A 6713-nucleotide genomic window follows, 5' to 3' on the forward strand; every position below is an offset into this window, starting at 1 on the left:
TCCACGTAGCATGTAATACACGTAAAATCTAGGTTGTGCCTATCTACGCCATTCATAGAGCACTCCGCCCCCCAAAGTAGTCCCCAAATTGTTATTACATCAATAATAACGTTTTACAGAGGCTATTACAACATAAGTGATAGCTAGATTAAAGAAGAGAATTAAATAACAATCCCCTACCTATCCCCGAGCAACTCTTCAAAATCTCGTGTCGAGTTAGGCATGCGAAACAATACATAATAGCAAACAAACAATAACAAACATTGAAGTATTCTTATAGGCATGTTCCTAAAATCATCATGCAGTCAACACATACACAAAGAATAATATAATTGCATCGATTCGTGAACTTACTAGTAACAATAGTAAAAGAGATAATAAGAGTAATAAAACCCAAGCAAATTGTAATAGTGAAATACGCAAAGTATTTTTCAGCAGCCTTGCAGGAGAATCATAGAACTTTTAAAGTATCTAATTATTTTTGTATGAGAGTAGCCAATGATTTTTGTTAAGAGAGTAGTGATTCTGAATTGTGGAACTTAAGCCGTGTGAACTTGTCCCTCAAAGAAAGGAGAGAGGGGTTTATATAGTGAATGGGCTAGACAAATAAAGGAAAGAGAATATCTTTTATCAGTTAATTAGAAAAAATAAAATCAATCAATCAAGAAATTTTCACACTTATATAAGTCAATTAATTTTAAAATCAGTCCAAACATAATAAGGAAGAGAGATATCAATCAACAAAGAGCATATTTGATGTAATCAATAAACAAAACTTTCCTTAAATATAAAGATAACACATAGCAATAGAATCAGTCAAAAATAAATAAAAGAAAAAAATATTAATCAAACGTAATTTACCATAAATGCGTCAATAAGAATATTTGATGAGAATAATAAAACTTACTCACTATAAATGACAAAACTGAAAAATATAGAGCTGTCAAATTGTTTATGCACAATTGAATCCTATCTTTCCAAAAATATGTTACACACCACAAGTTAAAGCCAACCAGACATCCAGATATACCAAAACTAATTTATCAATTTCAATACTAAAATCACATTAATCAAGGGATAGAGAAAAATTAATCAAAACATGTCAAGTATAATTCAATACTAAGTTATCATACAATCCGAGATCGATTAGATGTCCTCAAGCTATAATATTTGACAGAACACATCATTCGAAATCAAATAAAGTAAGAAAGGTTGTAATTTTGTCTGATAGGTGATAAAAATAAATAGTCAACAAACATGCACAATTAATCGGACCAAAAATCTAAGTATTTAAGTCTTTTCATAGACATGCATTTGAAATAAAACACATCAAATAGAGTTTCACACATTGTAAGTCTTAAAAACTTATTTATTTAACGAAGAAAACATACCACTTGAAATATTTGAGAAAACAAACCAAATTGGGGTCGTTGGTGGCACTGGTAGAAGGTGGGGGTAACGATGGTACGGTGGGACGGCTGTCTAGCCGTTGGTTGGTCGAAGAACGGGCTGGAAGGGGGTTTAATCACGGCTAGGTAGGGGGCTGCTCGTCGCTGTTTTGTCGGTGCAGCGACGGGCGAGATCGGGGGCAGCACTATAGTGGTGGCTCCAATCAACGACGGGAGGATGGTTGCATGACAGCGGATGGGGTTGTTGATGGTGATGGAAGATCTGGAGGGAGGAGGGCGGGTTGTTGCTATTGGAGGCAGGTTCCAGCAGTTTTGAGGGCTCCTAGGAGTGGTTTCGTCGGAGAAGGAGGTGAGGCGACGAGGTTGGGTTCTCATCATTGTTGGTGGAGGCGCCATGGATGGTGCAATGATAGACTCAAGGAAGGCGTCACCAGTGTGGGCTCTCCGGAAAAGGAGAGGCGACGGTTGTAGGATTTTTTAGAAAGAATATAGAGAGGGGGGGAGAGAGAAAGCGTCTAGAGAGAGGGGGCAGCTGATTTGAAAAATGTTTTAGGTTTAGGGTCTTGGTTGTTATTAAAAAAGAAGAAAAAGTTGAAATCATCTCATTCATCGGATCAATTTTGATCAACGACTTGGATTAAAATAGGATTAACACTTGGAACTTCAATTGAAATATAAGTGGCTAAAATTGACATGAGCTGAATTAAAATTGACTAGATTTGTAATAACTTGGATAGAATTAGGCTATAAGATAAATAAAATCAGGTAAAATGACTTCAATTTTAGGATGTTATTTAAATTCTAATGGGGATAAAAATATATAATAATAATTAAATAATAAATTATAATAATAAATAATAAATATCAAATAATAATAATATATATAATAACAATGTTAACAAATAATAATAAATAAAAAAAATAATAATATAAATAAATAGTATAAATAACGGTAAACTAGACAATGTATTTGCAAAAAATGTGAGTGCGCAAAATTACGTGAAAAATAATTTAATTAATAAAATTACATAAAATGTCATATTTGATTTTAAAAATTGTAAAAATGTTAAAATAATTTATGCATTTTTTTAAATTATTATTGCGATACATTAGTATGTTTTTAAAATAAGAATAATGTTTGAAAAAAATTTAATAATTAAAATTAAATAAATTTGACAAAATAACAGCCTAAAGTGATATCGGGAGGTCAAAATTGGATGTAAATACACTATTTTTCTCATTACCATGCCTACTTTCTCAAATTCATCTACATGATACCATTATTCCCTTCACTCTCAAAAATCACCACTCAGAAAGACTCATTATCCCATTACCACTTTTTACTTCCATAAAAGTCATCCATTTTTACATTTTTTCTAATCATCTTACCCTTAATAGAATAGCATCACTTTCAACCATTAACACCACAACTGTTATAAAAGAATTGGAGTTAATTTTTCTGTATATATAAGTTTGTTTTAGCGGTTAGGAGGTTGATGTGGAGCTTTGGCATTGTTATTGATGATCGGAGAAGGACAAGTGATTGAGTTATGTTGGTCGAGTTTAGATAATTATAAAAATTCACCTCAATAATGTAATTGATCATTGTTTGATTTTTACTTGGACGTAATTGAAGTTTGAACATGGTGTAAAGAGCAAAAGAACGATAATGACACTAAATAAATGACTTTATTCCTCAAAGTTCAAGCACAAATATAGGCTATTTCGTTTGGTTCAAAGACAAAATTTGAATTATTTTTTTAGTTAAAGAATTGCAAAAAACTTGTATCTGATTTCAATTATTAAGGAAAGAATTAACTACATTCTCTAGTGAACCAAAGAAATCATTACATAATTTATTTCAAGTAATAGTTCTATATGATCATTTTTCCCATTAATATATCTTGGAAAACTACTATTTCACTTTTCCTTCTCTCTTTTATTTTTCCTCCAATAGCCCCTTGGTAAAAGAGCTACTTAATCTCCCTCTCTCCATCCCTGGGTGCAAAACATAATTTAAGCTCACTACAACAAAGAATATAATGGAATTTAAGGATGAATCTAATATCTTTAATTTGCATATTTTGCTTAGTGCAGCTTTTTCCCATCAAAGGAATTACGTGCTTCACCAAAATAATTATTTATTAATATGGCGCTAGGCTTTGAGGATAGTACAAACTGAAAAATAGTCTCCAGGAGGGACAGCGTAATTAAGGAAGACTACACCAAAGTCATTAGTTGTGTTTGGTTACTCAGTTTGTACTATCTTCAAAGCCTAGTGCACTCTGATTGAAATTTGAAATAGGTACCAGAAAATAATAGATCATAGTGTTAGGATTTGTATTGAATTTTTTACACCTGATTTCTATCATAAATAGAATTATCTTTCTTGATGGAAAATGTTTTATTGTTGGAAAGGATGTCTTTTCTATTTGATTTCATCTCTCATAGAGGAAGGATTTTGTATCTCTATAAATAAAATATCTTTTTTCTTAAATCATAACACAATAGCATCAAAGACGAACTCAGGATTTGAAGTTTAGGGGTGCACCAGTATTGTCAAAGGCACGCATAAGTTTTGAATAAAGACTCAAAATGTGTTGAGCACTCACCTCGTTTAATGTGCAGTTTAGGTTCTAAGTTTCAAGACATACTTTCCCTTGTCAATAAGGCTTTTCTGAAGATACGAATACTACATAATTGATATTTAACTTTATAAAAAAAAAAAAAAATTCTGTGTTCATATATTTATCATTCATGCTTATATTATTAGTCTTGAACTAGGCACACGTTTATATTTTTTCTCCTTTATGCCTTTTTTGTTGAATCTCACGCTTTATTTGTACTTTGAGCTTAAATATAATGGACCTTGAAGCTTTTTTTTGCCCTTTTTTGCTTTTGATAATACTGTGGTGCACCAATATTATCTTAACATGGACGTTAGAAAAATTTTCAGTGTTGATTAAGAGATATTATCATATTCAATTGGTCGCCAATAACATGAATAGTACTAAAAAAAATAAATAGATAGAACAAATATGACTTCTAAGCTAATAACTTTACTTTCTTATAACATGAAGTTCAATTAATATATTAACTTTTAACTTTTTTATACCATCAATCATGGGAGCTTAATGGTAAAGGTGGGCTCACCATACCTAATGCGGGTGCGAATCCCAAACCAACAATTTTGATGTTATAAATTTATAATAGCCTTTCGATCCCAGGTCACGTGGGTGAAAGTGCTAGCTTCAACCAGCGCAACAAGGTGCACTAACATTATTCTTTGGGTGCACTATTAAATATATCCCAATTTCTCAAGATATATATACATATATACGCACAATTTTTTTTTGACATTAACGGGTACACGTGCACCCCCACCTATACCTGGAGGTCCACCTCTAAATAGCATCCATGTAGTCCTTTAAGATTTGAGAGTTTTGTTTAGGGAGAGATTTTCTCGGTGAGATTTTTATGATTTCTTTTATATTAAGCTTTATCATATGTAGGTCAATTGACCAAAACATATAATAATTTTATTTTGTTTATTATTATTTTCTTTGTCGTCTGATTTATTGTCTAATGATTTGCACCTATTATCTTCTGCATGATGCCCTCTCGATTTCTAACCCATGCAAGATTAAGTGAATTGACTGTTAACTAAAATATCTCATAGACACATTGTCACAAGATCTCTAAAGGATCGTCTAAGCCAGCCTCGCACCAGATACCCTCCGGACCATCTCAAGATTACTTAATCTCTAGCTTATTTTTAACAAGGGTAACCTCTAATGCTTTCTTAAAGAAACCAATGATTTTCTCATATGCACCAGTAATCCCAAACTTAAGTATTTCGTAAACAACCTTTTTTTCCACAATGAGCAGCATGGCCACAAATAGTTGCTTGCAATTAATTTCTCACTTTTACATAAGTAATCCATGCATATAAAGGCTATCCAGAAAAAAAATTTACAGACAGAAAATGAAGGAGTAGTGAATGAAGCCCTCCAACAATACAATTTTGGGAAAACAAATGGTAGCTTCTTATCTAGAGACTTGCCCAAGATTCCTTGATTATATTATCTTCCTTGGAGATTCAGAAAATAGTGAAACTGAAATCTATTCAGCACAAAGAGGCACTTTACAGGTGTTGCACAAATAGAACCAGAGAGCCCAATGAGTCTATAGCAAAAGAAAGGTAAGGAAGAGTCCAAATTCTTTTTGAGGTAATTTATCTTACTGACTCAACATAAAGGACTAGGTTGCCAGGTTTAAATGCACTTTTGATTTCACTTGAAAAACATAACTAGTGTGGTCTCACACACTTATCCTTTTACTGACCAATTAAAATTGCACGATATGGAGAAGACCCGCTAAAAAAGCTATTATAATTAGATCAGCAGTTTTACATTATTAACCGTTCAAGTGAAACACATAATTTTGTAACACCCCGTAACTATGTTTGCCAACACGTCTCATCATGTTTAGCTTGAAATGGATGTTGTTTGACATTTAGAAATCTTTGAAAACCTTTGGAAAATTCTTGGATCGAATTGGAGGTTTTAAACGAGAGTTTTTAGAGTATTGGGATTGTCAGGAGAGCCACAGAAGAGGATCTCCACGTCTTGACACAGAGCAAATTTAACATCCTTTCCATCATTACGGATAATCCTAGCGTGTCAAAATTTGGGTTAAGGTTTTTCTCAAATTGAGAGTTAGAAATTTCAAGCTAGGCTAGTCTTTGACGAAATCCAAGCATGGTATGATCTAGGAAAATCTGAGAATGGATTATTTGAATGTAATGTAAGTCCAGTAATTTGTTTTTTTGTTAGTCAAGACGACAAGAAATTCATAGATTCTTTTGGAGGTGAATGCGGGTGAGTAGAACTCCTAATATCGAACTTGACGTAAAGGGATTAGTTTGGGATTTCAAAGTATGAGTGTATTGAGAAAAAGGCAAAAGTGGGAGCAATCCTGATTTTTTGCCTCACCCAACTCGCTATAGCGGTGGCAATTGCCACCACTGCACTGCTATAGTGGGAATTAGGCTTGATCAATCTCGTCATAGAGGGTAGATCCCACTATAGTGGGATAGGGCCACTATAGTGGGATATGTGCTGATTAATGTAGAAAATATCCTAAAAATATTATTTTCATTCCACTCTTATTTTGGGGATAGTTGTGGCTATTTAGGGTGAGTTCCACATATTTTTCATCAAAACTCTTTGTAAAGGTAAATTAATTACTTTCATTAACTATATTTTCAATTATTAATACTTAGAATCACTATTTTAAGAATTT

This window comes from Capsicum annuum, unplaced genomic scaffold (assembly GCF_002878395.1).
Source record: "Capsicum annuum cultivar UCD-10X-F1 unplaced genomic scaffold, UCD10Xv1.1 ctg5038, whole genome shotgun sequence".
Classification (NCBI taxonomy): Eukaryota; Viridiplantae; Streptophyta; class Magnoliopsida; order Solanales; family Solanaceae; genus Capsicum; species Capsicum annuum.